This window comes from Excalfactoria chinensis, chromosome 2, assembly GCF_039878825.1.
Source record: "Excalfactoria chinensis isolate bCotChi1 chromosome 2, bCotChi1.hap2, whole genome shotgun sequence".
Lineage (NCBI taxonomy): Eukaryota > Metazoa > Chordata > Aves > Galliformes > Phasianidae > Excalfactoria > Excalfactoria chinensis.
In genome coordinates this window covers 89,960,560-89,974,970 of record NC_092826.1, presented here as the reverse complement: position 1 = coordinate 89,974,970, position 14,411 = coordinate 89,960,560, and the positions used below count along the sequence as shown (strand labels likewise).

Below are 14,411 nucleotides of genomic sequence, written 5' to 3'. Positions count from 1 at the left end.
CAGTATTCCGAGAACTATTGACTATGTATTAGAAGTCCAAGAAGTCATTGACTATGCATTAAATGTACCTATATCTGTGTCACGATTTTGCAAGTCGGTGTGCAAGTTCGGAGGAGCTATCCCCCTTGCACCCGGCGCTGCGCAACGCTGGAATAAACATACCTGCTTTATAACCAATCTCTGGATTATAGAGTTTGATTCCGCAAGTCAACTGTGCCTGAGAATCTGCTTTGCTGGCAGTTTTTTCTATTTTTGTTCTGAGTCAAAGTCAAAGGTATGACTTGAAATCAAATAGGTTTAAAACCAAAACAATTTAAAATTGATCAAACTTGAAAAGTTTTGTGTTCTTCAGTATTACCAACCCATCCTCATGTTTGGACGTTTCTTTTCCATGACTGTCTCAAAATATGATTTATATTCAGAGTATTGTGAGTATTTAAACCAGTGGGAAGGCAAATGCTTTCTCCTGTAAGTGCCATCTGCGGCAGGTATCACAGTTGCTGCCAAACCAAGCTCAGTATGCCCGATACACATTGCCGAACCAGAACAGCAGAGCAAGCAGGGCGATGCGGGTACTCAACTTCAGCCGCGCGAACTGCCGGGTCTGCAGGGCGGATCTTGCACCAAGTCAGCCCGAGGCAGAGGTTAAGTTGCCGGCGGTCTGCTCATGGGTCGCAAAGAAGCTGTAGAGCATATATCTTGCCTTTCTTGTTTTTCGGGTAGAGGCTAGCGCTGCTTGCCACCACGCACACCCAGGTGCACCCCGCGGCCAAGCCCGGCGCAGCGCGGCTCACGGCGGAGGGCGCACACACCGCCCTGTGGCCGTCTGACCGGGCGCGGAGCTCGGCGCGGGCGGCCGCAGCCCCGGTGGCGCCGAACCCCTCCCAGACGTCCCTCTCTTTGCAGGGGCTGGGGAGCAAATCTCACATACCTTAATCATCATCTCAACCTCTTCTTGCGCCGAACGGCGGCGAGGTAGGGGATACGTTTCCCTACCGTGGACCATCAAACTCATCCGGCCGCCCATGGGGCGTCTCCACTGCCACTTCTCGCTTTCAGCGCGGCCCTTGCGGCTCTGTCCTTCGCTTGCGCACACTTCGATTCCTCAGCCGTCGCCTGGAGCCATGAGGCACCCTCACCTGCTCGGTCGGTGTATGGGTTTTCTGTGCTGGGTTCAGCCCTCGTTGTCAACTGCTCCCAGAGCTCCTTCACTGTCTGTTTCCCCTTTTGTTATCGGCTTTAGTCTGAACGCACCGTGCCCGCTCCGAGGCCAGGACAACGAATCAGAGAGCCTGTGCCTAAATCTGTGTCTCCAGCTAAGGAAACCTATCCCGCCCTGTCCTGGTGGGAGGGTTTTTGGATGGTATGGATTCAATAACAACGAAATTGAAAACCCGCGAAGCAAGCTGTTTCAAGAGCGTGCGCTGCTTTTGTGAAGAAAAGCAAACTTTCCAGCAATCTAGCACTGCAGCAAGCCAAATGGGACTCAAATACCAAAGTAACTTGAGAATGAAAAATAGGTATTTAAAGTCAACACCAAGAATGACTTTGAAAACAGAATTTCAGAAGGGGAGAGCCTGCAGGAATTTCCTGCCTCTTTGTGTAATCTGCTTGCCTGTATACATTAATTCCCATTAGTTTTAACAGAACTTATTTGTCTTGACTCACTTTCCTGACTGCAAAAGAGTGCATACTGCTAATGGCAATGATAACTATGTGGTGGAAACTCAGCACTCTAAGCTTAAGGTTGGGGTCTCTGCTTCCCTCTTTGCCAAAGACTTCTGGTATCTTGTGTAATTCAAGTTTGCAGAGGTGTGCTGCAATTCTGAATCCTTTAATTGTTAGCTCTCCAACTTCACGCTGCTGCATCGCCCACAAAGTGGAGAATCTGTAGCTCATTCTCAGGGGTCCTGAGAAGTTCAAGTCACATTTATCCAACTCCCATGTTGTAAAAAGATGCCTGTAACAGAACAACAGTGAGGCTTTGTTATCTATTTCCAAGCAATTGAATTTCAGTGTTCTAGCAGCAGTATATTAAAAAAGATTTGGAGTAAGTAGGTTGTTTGTTTGTTTTGTTTTCTCAAGGAATAGAAGAAATAAGAAGTTTTTTCCAAACACTTCAGTAGTAATAAAATCTGGCATGTTTTGATAAGTAAAAACAATCCATCTTTTCTACAGACAAAAAGGAAAATGAGATAAATGTTAACACTCTTGTTAACATGAGGATGGGTTGGTAATACTGAAGAACACAAAACTTTTCATGTATATGAAAGTTTGATCAATTTTAAATTATTTTAAAATTTAAGTTATTTTAAACCCTTTTGACCCTGGATATTCTAATTGAGCCTTTGGCACCCTTTATGCCAAGCACTCTACTCATAGAGACTGAAGTTATTTACTTCGTAAAACATTCTGTTCTTGTGCATGGAGGAATTCAGGTATACACTGAGTACTCCACATGGGGTCAATTCTAGGCTGTCAGCTTATTTTCACCACATTAATCTTGTCTGCTCTCCTCCCTGTTGTTTAAGCTCTGTGTTCAAAGAGCCTGAATGCACAAATGAATTATTTCTGCAGGACAAGGAATAAATTAAAGGAGAAATGGTACAGGAAGAGCTATTCTTAGGTAACCTGAAGGTCTGTTGTTGTCTTACAAGGTTTTCACTGGGAAGTCACAAATCATGAATAACGAGCTGTATCTGAAACATCACAAACTGATTAGAGCCATAATATGGGAAAGTGTAGGTGCCTTTTACAAGCTAGTTGAAAGCAACCTCTCTAACTAGCAGTTGTACTGGCTTCCCTACTCCAAGGGAGCAAATCTGAGATTCACTGACTGATCCACAAATAAAAGGTTGGAGGAAGGAACTCAATTCAGTATTACTAGTTTGACAGCCTAGGAGTGAGTATTTACAGGTTTTAAATGCCTCTGCAGAAATAAATGAGGAAGCGATAACTTCTTTTGACAGAATTTTCACTACTTTATCTTAGTAGAATACTCACTTCCATTGCTTTAGTGTTTTGACAATACTTTTAATTACAAACACATTGCAAAACTTAAGAAACTGAGCCAGCCGTTCATGTGGTTCTATTGTTTCTTTGTTCTGTTTAAAAATTAATACATACCAACAACTGGATATTTTTTTTTATTATTATTTTTTATTTTTTCTTCTCAGAACCAAAGCAGAATCAAGTAGCCAGCTTGTTCAAACAAGGGGACAGAGTCATGCTTACTGGTAGATATCATTGAGGTTATGACTGTCTTGACCAGTGCCACCACTTCCTTTCTCACAAAGATTCTTGAATGGTGGGTAGGCAGCTTGTCACCTAATCTTGAGAAAGAGACCAAGGTTTTATTATGAACTTGTTACCACAGATCAGATCCAATGCAGTACCTGAATAGAAACAGCGTCTTTTTAAAGAATATAGTGAATAAGATTTTATTTAAAGGAGAAGTAGGCAAGTATTAATGACTCATCATTACTCAAATAAACATGAACAGAAGAAGAATTTTCCTCAAGTATTGATTCCCATGCCTCCTTCATCCACCACTGTTAGCAGTTAGAAAAGATGGCTTTCATCCTTGTCACAAGCAAAATTAGAGGGAGATGGGCATAGGCCAAGGAGTGTGGGAAAAGAAGTAACAAAAAAATACACAGATACCTAGTGGATTCAAATTAACAGATTAACTGTGGCTAAGGCATAGGCCACTTACTAGAGAATAATGACCACAGCCTCCAGCAAAGCTAGGTTTGTAATCAAGTCTGCCATTAACTCTGCAGGAAATGCATTAATCTGGAGCCATCAAAGAAACTATAGCCAGTTATTTGTTGAGAGAAGGATTAGTAAGGCCAGATGAGCATTTCTCTTGTGGTGCTATTATTTTTACTGAGTAACACAAAATTATATTTATTTCATGACCCTGCTTCCATGTTGGAACATAGAGAAAAACAGATTGCACAGGAGTTATTTGTAATTCCTTGAAAACCCAGGGAATTTTTAGCATTGCTGAACTACAAACAAGAGCAGCTCCTATGTTTTGTACACTTTGTTAGGGTTGTACAAATCTCATCCTCCTGTTCTTCTAATACATAGCTTCCCTCTGTACTAAACAGTTTTGTTGTTAAAGTATGTAACTGCCAAAAGACTCCCATTAGCTTTAGCAGTATGTATTAAAGGACTGCATCTTATCATTCAGATTACCTAGACATGACAAAGAAGTGTATATTTGGGAGAAAATTATGTTTATCAGGATTAGGATTTCCAGAGTGATTTCTGAACTCAGTGCAATAATCATTAGATACTGTCTTATCACAGAAACACGGAGTGGTTGAGATGGTCCTCTGTAGGTCATCTTGTTCAAACCCTTCCCCTCATTCAACCAGGGTCACCTCGACCCACTTGCAAGTGGGTCTATTCAAAATAGTTCCTAGAACAGAGACTCACCAACTTCTCCAGGCAACCTGTGCCAGTGCTCATTCACCATCACAGTAAATAAAATTTTCCCAGTATTCAGAAGGAAACTCCTGTATTTCAGTTAATACCCATTGCCTTTTCTCATTTCACTAGTCACTACTGAAATGAGACTAGCTCTGTCTTTGCACAAATCCCTCAAATACAGATTGACAAGATCTCCCCTTAAGCTAAACAGTTCCAGCTCTCTCAGCCTTTCATCTTATGTGACATGTCCATTCATCATCTTCCACCTCTGCTAGATTCTCTCAAATATGTCCATGTCTCTCTTATACTGTAGAGCTAAGAACTACACAGTGTTCCAAGTTTTGCAGCCCCACCAGGGCCAAATAGAGCAGAAAAAAAAGAAAAAACAAAACCCACCTCTGCCTGCCTGCTGGCAATACTCTACCTAATGAAGCCCAGAATACCTTTAGTCTTTTTTTTTTTTTTTTTTTTTTTTTTTTTGGAAAAGCACGCTGCTGGCTCATGTATCATAGTATCATAGTATCATAGTATCATAGTATTGTGCGAGTTGGAAGGGACCTTAGAGATCATCGAGTCCAACTCCCGGGATTCGAGCCCTCTGTGTAGCAGAGCGGCACTTCTACCCCCTGCTCCACAGGGGGGGATTCGAACCCGGGCCCCCTGGTGTTGCAAACGGGAATTCTACCGCTGCGCCACCGGAGACACACAAATGTAGTTTGGTGCCCACCAGGACTCCTAGGTAAAAGTAGGTCCTATCAAGTACTGATGCCTGGAGTTGCTTCTCTCCAGGCACAGGATTTTGTATTTCCTCTTCTTGAATTTCACGAGGTGCCATTCTATCTTCCAGCTAGCAAGGTTCCTTCTGTAGGAAGCATGGCCCTCTCTGATGTATTAGCCACTCCTGATGGTTTTGTGTCATCTACAAACTTGCTGGGGATGCACTCTGCCCCATCATCTAAGTCATTAATGAAGATACTAAGCAGGATTGGATCCAGTACTGACCCCTGCGGTAAACAGCTAGTTACTAGCCTCCAACTAAACCTTGTGTTGCTGATCACCATCCTGTGGACCTGTCCTTTCTGGCAGTTTTCCAGGTATCTCATTGTCTGCCTATCCAGCCCAACAAGCTGCTTCAACAAATTGTCTATGAGGATCTTATAGAGGACAGCGTCAAAATCCTTACTAAAGTCCAGGTAGATAACAGCCATTGCTTTCTTCTCATCTACCTGGTGAGTCATTTCTTTGTAGATGAAGTTGGTCAAGTTTGCTTTCCTCAAGTTTGCATGAGGAATCCATGCTAGCTAATCTTGATGATTTCCTTGTTTTTCATGTGCTTGGAAACAGTTTCCAGGATCCATCACCTTCCTAGGGACTGAGGTAAAACTATTACTTGTAATTCCTTGAGTCTAGTTGCCTGTTTTTGAATATAGGAGTGACATTTGCCTTTCTCTGATCTTCAGGCAGCTCTCCCAGTCAAAAGATTATCAAGAATGGTCTCAAAATGTCATTGTCTATCTCCCACAGCAAGAAGAGATGCATCCCATCAGGGCTCATAGACTACAAATATAGCTATTTGTTAAACTGGTTGACTGTGGTAAGGAGCTCTGCCATTGTGATACATATATCCTGGATATTCCAGAAAGGTTCCAGACTCGAGTATGGTATGGGTGTGAGAAAGATGGAATGTAAACTAAGCCTACATTTCTCTTGGCAAACATAGAGTTAGAGCCAGAAACTAGAAAATTCCTTAAGATGAAAATAGTCTCTTTACACTGTCAGAGTTCCTTTAAGTTCTCTATTCGCGTTAGTATTTATATACTTTTTAATCTGCTTTGAGCTTTTTAAAGAAAAAGCTATGTGAAAGTAATCTCCATCACTGTATCTCCATGACCCACTTAACCAGCACTTGTAATTACTCCAGCCTACAACATGACATCAGTATACAAAAATAAGCTAATGCCTGTGGGTTTTTTTTTAGTGAAAGAATTGAACAAACTTCACATGCCCAAATGAACCATTCCCTAGCCATTCTCTTATCTCTGTCTCCACTGACCTCTCCTTTTTATGCTCTTACAAAAAACAAAAACAAAAAACAAAACAACAAAAAAAAACACATTTCCCCAGATGTCCCGATGTTAAAAGGCAAAAGATGTAGATTATTCTGTTCTGCTATTCATTTGTGGAAAACCCTTTTTCCTGCCCTGCCATCCCATTATGGTGGAAATGCTGCTCTTTTACCCCCAGCCAAAAATGTGGGAGGTCGAGAAAGGAGAGACAGATGTGGCAAATTTAACAACCTCACTATGCCTGGGGGAAAAATAAATAAACAAATAAATAGTGTTTTATAATCCCAGTATATGTGCCTGGAAAGATTAGAAAGAAAAAGAGCCTATGCTAAATGATTTCAATTATTCTTTGTATAGTTTAGGCCTTATTACTGCTTTGCACTCAATAAACATCCCATCTCAAGGAAAGCCTCACCCTGAAAATGATCTGAGTTTAACATCTTCTGTCAAAAGCCACTTTAGAGTGGGAGATGTGCATCAGAAAGAGAGAGCAAAAATGTCTGCATAAATACAAATCTGAATGGCAACTGTTTTTGGCTTGTTTGTCTAAATCAACTTAAATCTTCACTGGAAGTAAGATCACATACTTAAAACTTACTTTGTCATAGTGATGAAAATATTAGTGAAATGCTCTGGTGGTACCTTGAAACAAAAGAAAAGTTTAAAAAGCCCAAACATTTTGCGTAGCTGTGATGGATTTCCAACAAAAACATACAGTCATGCAACAGTCAGCTAATGTCTGTAAAATTCCAGATGTTTTTAATATGCCCTGTAGGGCAAATTTAATATTTTCCAGATGCTTTCCCTCCTTGATAAAGAACAGCAATGAAATACCAGGAAATGGTCTTCAGCTGCTGTAATGTTTTCATTTGCCCAGCGACAGAGTTTTTTTACTGAGCCCTAGCCCTTTTCTCCTGGCCTTCTGGTGCTTTTGGCATTTCAGGAGCAGGCAGTTGACTGACATTTAATCCCTGCCAGGTCTTCATTACTCACAGCCAAAGCTGACTCTGCAAGCTGCCTTCAGAAGAAGAATACAAGCAAAGAGCTACTCTGCAAAACTGGGGACAGTTCATACAAGCTCCTCCCTCAAAGAATGAACTTTCCTCAAGACAAACCCCTTGCAAGCCTCTCTCCTTACTTCTAAACATATAATCCAATATGATCCAAACCAGCCTTTCTCCTAAGCATATGATAGAAAATCCAAACCAAAACAAAACAAAAGCACACACAAGAAATACTTTTCAAAAGACATTTTCTTTACCCCAAAGTAAAAAGAGCTGTGTTTCCTATGTATATCCTGGTATTTTTAAAGTAAAATATTTGGCCTTACACTAATGTTGATGAAAAGGTGGTGATAAGCATGCAGGCCCAAAGTAGACCAGACAAAGCTAATTGTCTTATGAATGTACAAGAATAAATGCACAAAGAGAGGAAGATGAGAAAACCGGAAATTTGAAGTAAAACAGAAGTAACTTTAGTGGACAAAGTGTACTGTAGGCCTCAAACTGAAAGCACTCATGCTTCTGTGTAATGCTGCTCTTGAAGTAGTGGTACTAGATGTCAGGCAAGCGTCTTGATGTGGACAGCAGAAAATCCACAGGCAACGGACTCTGCTTTAATCTTTGAAAGTCACAGTCTCTCTACTTTCAGTCACCACATAGTGTAGCAGCAAGTTTGTCAGTGTTACTCTTTCTTGGCACCAGTTTCCTTTCAAGAGCAACAACTAAGGAGATCAGGAGGGGCCATGCCCCACTCAAATCTTTGTCTTCTTCAAATAAATTTCCATTTGATGCCAAGTCATCTCCTCTGTGTGATGTAGCCCTTATGGATGTGGTTTAGTGTTAGACTTAGTACTGTTAGGTGTTGGTTAGACTTAATCTTAAAAATATTTCCAACCTAAATGGTTATGTGATTCCATGAGTCTTTGATTCTGTCTTTCACTTCCCCAGAAAGATAGATGGAAGAAGAACCTTTCCACACCCAACCAAAAGCCACACTCATTACTTCATTAACCGGTTTCATGGGGCCCAAGCCAAGAACCAAACATGACAACAGCATACATACAAAAACTAATTGCTTCTGTGTGAATGCACTTGTGAGGGTTCAAGGGATAAAACTTCTGCTCTCTCTTATTTTAACCCTGTCTTTTTGTATCTGTTTAGGATTGTACCTAAGTCCCATTGACTCGCTGTGGTTGTATTGTCTGCTCCTTTAATCCATGTATTACTGAATTTCACCACATCTCTTGCTTGGCAAGTGCAAGATCAAAAATCTTTCACTGCAGAAAAAAAATGTTCAAAGTCAATTGACACAAGGACATCAAGAGACTATAGAGGGCTAGTTTAAAGATGAATACACTGAGCTGAAAGCATTCCATATCCTTTAGTTTTTACAACTTTCCTAAGGTCTTAGTGCAGTTAATATGCTAGTGAATAAGTTTTACATAAAAATGAGAAAATAAATAGAGATATGCTTCTAAGTCATGTAAACAAGTTCCCCACACCCTCATAATCTTAGTACTGTGAAAATCACAGGACTGATCTGACTGCATAATTGCTGCCTTTACTCAATGCTACTAAAGGACCAAAGCCAACAATTCTTTGGTTGCTTTATTTCCAACAACTCCACCACAGTTTCCAGGATGTACTCAAATTTACATTGGATATAAGTAACTCATTATTTCTCCTACTGCCTGTTAGCAAAATTTTTAGGCTTTTTTCATCTGTTGGATGTATATGACTAACTAAGTAGGCTAAGCAAAGAATGAACTTTCTGTATATCCCATGCAGACTAATCCAAATAAAAACAAAACCTACCATGCTCATAAATCTCCATGAAAAACAAAACAAACAAAAATTCATGTATATATCCTGGGGGTTAGGTCTCCCAAAATACCTGTTCTTTCAACAGAAACAAACACTGTCTTTTAATTTTTAATTTCTTAATCCCAAATAGTAACGTCAGTGTGAGAAGTCCCTTCACATCTAAGAAGTTGCAATGTTGAACTAAGAAAAAAATCTGCTGTTAGAAATGTAGTTATGAAATCAAAATTTCAGGGAAAGTGAACCACTTCTATTAAGCACTTAATGTAAAATGTAACTACGTGTACTCAAAAAGTGAGATTTAGTTTAACTTCAAACTTTGGACAGAATATCCAAAATGTAACCTCTCTACATGAGAGCCTCCTATGCTGCATGAACTTTGCCTTTTCCCACAAAGACCCCCCACCCCTCTGCAAAACAAAACAAAATAAATAAATAAATAAATAAACACCAACAATTCCAAGTATGTCTGTCTGACTCCATATTTCATGACAGGAATCATCTTTGAAGAGAGACTCTGGCTGTAATTTTATTTGTCCCAGCTCTTGACCCACTCCTAGGGGCAATTTTGATTGGCTATTTCTTAATTGCTACTATACTTAATTGCTACTTAACTGCTACTATACTAATATATATGCTTGCTTTCCTGGTGATGATTTGGAATATCTTGGCATGTATTTGCCTTAATAATCATAGGTATACTTGCTAGCGATTATCTGTAATAAAGTAGGGAAACTTAGGAAACAGAGCTTCTGTGTCCTTGTGTATTACACAATCCTGTAAACTCACTGTCATGACCTCTCTGCATCCCCAGGTTGGATAAACATGAAAATTATGAACATTAGTTAAGTAATCATTAAACAGATTGGGCATCATTAATTATGAAGAGACTGTTTGTGACTTGGTTTCACTAAGTCTTCCACTTAACCTCCTCTCCAAGCCACTAAGCCAAAAAGCAGCAGTTGAATGTCCTGTAGAGAAAATTCATTCCTGTCAGAACACGTTAATACTCAGCTGCTCCCTGACTGGAAAAGTAATCTCACTGATACTTTCTTTGTCTCAGAACCTGTCCTATAATATCCCTTTAACATTTACTGAGCTAATCTGTTCTGGCAGCTTTGGAATCAGAAAAGAGTTTTTAGGCACACTGGTGCTGAAGGTATTTATTTTAGAACTGAACAACACTTTAGTCAGTTGGGGATGAATATGCACAGAATATTGTGGCAGCTTGGAGGGAAAAAGTTAAACTCAACCAAAATGCACAGGGAGAGAATAACCCAAAGGAAGAAAATATAACCATATGATTTTCTCTTTCTTTCCTTCCCATCCCTTTTTTGTTCTTAAAAATGTAATGTGTGTGTATATATGTTGTGTTAAATATGTATGTGTGCCAGAGAAGTGAGGAGGGACATCTGTCCATCTGTAGAAAGCTAGCACAGTATCTGTGCTGTAATAATTTTCTTGCAGCCCAAGTAACAATTCTGGCTGATTTCTGTACTATTACAGATACAATACTAAGATCACTGTTACTGTATTTTCAGTTCAGATGAAATTAATTCCAAGGTGAAATATTAAAAGACACAAGAGAGGCTTCAAGAACTCATCTGCCAATATTCAGGTTACATCTAAACAAGACTTAAGACCTTTTGGTTTATAAAAATGTCACTCATACCTCTACTGAAACACCATTTCCAAAAGGTCACAGAGTTCATCTCTTCATGCAGAAACATGGTCATGATAAATTTATATTGCAGTGCTATCATCAACAACATTTACTCACAAATTATTTGTTGTTCACAGGGAGCTAAGATATACAGCAGTGTGCTCCAGGCCACACACAAAGAGTATTGTTATTGCACTCCTTGCTCCTAGACTGAGCAGGGCAAACAAAAGTTATGAAAGATTCATGAGATGAAACACTGTGATGATTTCAAAAAGGAAAATATATGTGACTATAACAATTCACAGAAGAATTATTTCCATGGCAGGAAAATGTAAAAGCCCAATGAAAGGATGAGCAGTATTATGTTGGATTCTTCAGGCAAAACTACAGCTGCCACTTTTGTTTTTTACCTCATAACAGCACAGATACTCCAAAGGCTTGAGGCTGCAGATGCCCCATCCCTGGAGGCATTCAAAGCCAGACTGGATGTGGCTCTGGGCATCCTGGTCTAGTGGTTGGCAACACTACACATAGTTTGTAACTAGATGATCACTGTGGTCATTTTCAACCCAGTCCATTCTATAATTCTACGATTAACAACAAAACAAACAAACAACAAACCACCAAATTACAAATGCGTTACCCTTACTATTCTGGGGTCCTGATAAACCTGTTCATAAAATAAAAGTAAGATCTTATTTACTCACTCTTACAGAGATGGATTACCTTAACCTTGCTTATGTGTCAAGGCAGAGGCCATTTTTCCCTTGGAAGGGAATAAATTTACAAGCTAAAGCATGAGTGTGTGTGTGTGTGTGTGTGTGTGTGTGTGTGTGTGTGTGAGCGAGAGAGGGGTCAAGAGCACAAGTCTTCCAAGGTGCAGCAGAGGGAACTGAGATTGTTTAGTCTGAAGGAGTCTCAGGGGTTGCTCTCTGCAACGACCTGAAAGGAGGTGAGATGGGTCAGCCTCTTCTTCCAGGTAACTAGCAATAGGACTAGAGGGAATGACCTCAAGTTGTGACAGGAAATTCAGGTTGGATGACAGGAAAAAATTCTTCTCTGAGTTGTCAGTCACTGGACTGGGCAGCCCAGGTAAGTTCTTGAGTCACCATCCCTGAAGGTGTTTAAGAAACACTTAGATATTGTACTAAGGGACATGGTTTAGTGGAGAAATATTGGTGGTTGTTGGACTTGGACTGGATCATCTTAAAGGTCTTTTCCAACCTTGCTGATTCTACTATTCCATGATTCTATGCAATAAAATAAAGATGACACTCACTTAATTCAACTTTGATTTTTTTTTTTTTTAATATATTTTCCTCTCACTTTGTGTGAGGCTTCAGTTTTGTTTCCCGTTATCTTTCCCAAAGTTATATTTTCGTCAGTCTTCTAATGAAAGCTGAATCTTCCCTACATCGCTGCACTCACACATCGTCTGGAGTTAGTCTGTGTCTGTTTATCCATTCCTCTTAAAATCAAATGTTTATAAAAGTCTTCAGCTCATTAGGCCAGTAAAGATTTCAAAACTCCTGATTATTTCAGAGTCACCCATTTATCATGTTGCCACTTCCTGTGTCCATTTCTGTACTGGGATGTTGGGTTGGTTTCCATTTTTGGTTTTTTTTTTTCCTCTTTTTAAATTCTGCCTGTGCTGTTTGATCTCCATAAAAGGAGACCTACGAGCAGCATTCAAATAAATTCCAGAACTCCAGACTCTCTTGAAATGTAATACTTTCCATGTTGCATAACTGTTTGGTTTAGTTCAAAAGTCCTGAAAAGCAAATAACTGAGCACAGAGTTCTCTGATTTCTCCTCACAGATTTCATATATAAAGGCTGAAGGAAGAAATACTTCTGTACTCACTATGAAATGAAAGTTTCTTTCCTGTGATGGTAGCCAGTGATTATATTATATGTGATCTTGTGATCAACATATAAGCGATACCAGAAATGACATGTAACATGCACACAGTATTAGGGCAGAAGAGGGTGGGTGGAAGACAGTTATGTTATTCATTATTTACATCAATATTAGTAGATATGAAAACTGAAATTTGCTTCAACTTGCATGTTAAGAGAGGGGATGAGCACATTAGAAAGACTAGAAATGGTCTTTTAAGTTGCTATCCAGAGTGTAAGAAAATTGTTCTTGAATATTTCAGAGGTTGGTGTCAGTGTCTGAGTGACTCTGATACAGTCAGTGATATGAAAATTTCTTGGTGCTATAGGAAAAAGGTAAGTGCTTCTCTCCCCAAAACAGGCAGAAGTAGGGGTCACTCGTGTTCAGTGACAGGAATGATAGGAGACATAGGTATCATAGAGAAGAGAGAAAGGTGGATAGTAGTGCTGGATGCACCTTTCGCTGCTTCGGGAAAAGGGAGATAGACAACTCCTTTTACACTATCCCAGTAGAGAGCCTCTGGCCTGCTCCTTGACATCACCAGCATCAGCCACCTCTAACCTGGCTTTCTGGAACTCTGCTACAGGCAAATTATCATCCACATGTTCAGACTCCTTCATATCTCCTTCCCAGAACAAATGTAACGTACCTTTTGTTCTTACACCTAATGCCAGCTCCACAGTATATCTGATGGAAACTGAGATAAAACTTGTGTAAATGAGGTCTAAGAATGTAAACCTATGTACACGTGACTCTCAATACAGAAATAATGTGAAAACAAACTCAGTATTAGTTGAGCTTTAGTATTTCATGGATCAGGTGTACAGTTACAATTGTACAGATATAAAGTTGATGTATAACCAGAGGTTATGTGACAGAAAGAGAATAAATGATAAATAATCACCAATGCTGAGGCTCGCTGTAAAGACAGATACTCACCAGTATTGAGGCTCACTGTGAAACTCCACACAGGAACAATTTCCAGAAAACAATCCTGCCTTGGTGGTAGTCAGCCCTTAAATGAGATCTGGGAAAGGTGGAGCCAAGCTCCACCCCTTCCAGTAGCACAGCTGAATTACCTTCACCTGTGCTCCCACAGCTGACTCATTGCTTGCCTCAGGTGGTCAATCAGAGGTTCAGGCTGCAATCAACAGTTTCCCATACACCAGGAAAGAAATTTCCTTGGAGATTTGCCATTATGAAATCCATCCAATTGTTTTGTTTTGCCCTTCCTACATAGTCTTTTGTAACACTAAATATCAGACATATTTGGAATCACTATTTAGAATGGAATCACCTATATAACAAGGAAAATCTGCAGTCCTACCTAGGACAGACCAACACAAACAGTGTCTTCATCAAGGTTTGAAAACTGCAGCCATAGGAACATCTGTGACAGAAATTCTAGCTTGCATGAGATACCCAGCTAGAAACCAATCTGACTGTACAAGAGCAAGTTCTCCTCAGTTTCCCTCCAATGTGAATAATGCTCTATGAAATATTTATCAACGTACTTCTTAG

At 40.0% G+C, this 14,411-nt stretch overlaps 1 long non-coding RNA gene across 1 annotated transcript; it reads right to left on the bottom strand.

Moving 5' to 3' along the window:
• Positions 1 to 897: 897 nt before the first annotated feature.
• On the bottom strand, positions 898 to 13,865 carry LOC140247624 (uncharacterized). The gene is made up of 3 exons (XR_011902728.1): positions 13,830 to 13,865; positions 3,235 to 3,332; positions 898 to 1,960 (listed from the first exon to the last, which is right to left on the bottom strand). It is a non-coding gene; the product is annotated as an uncharacterized lncRNA (long non-coding RNA).
• Positions 13,866 to 14,411: the final 546 nt, after the last annotated feature.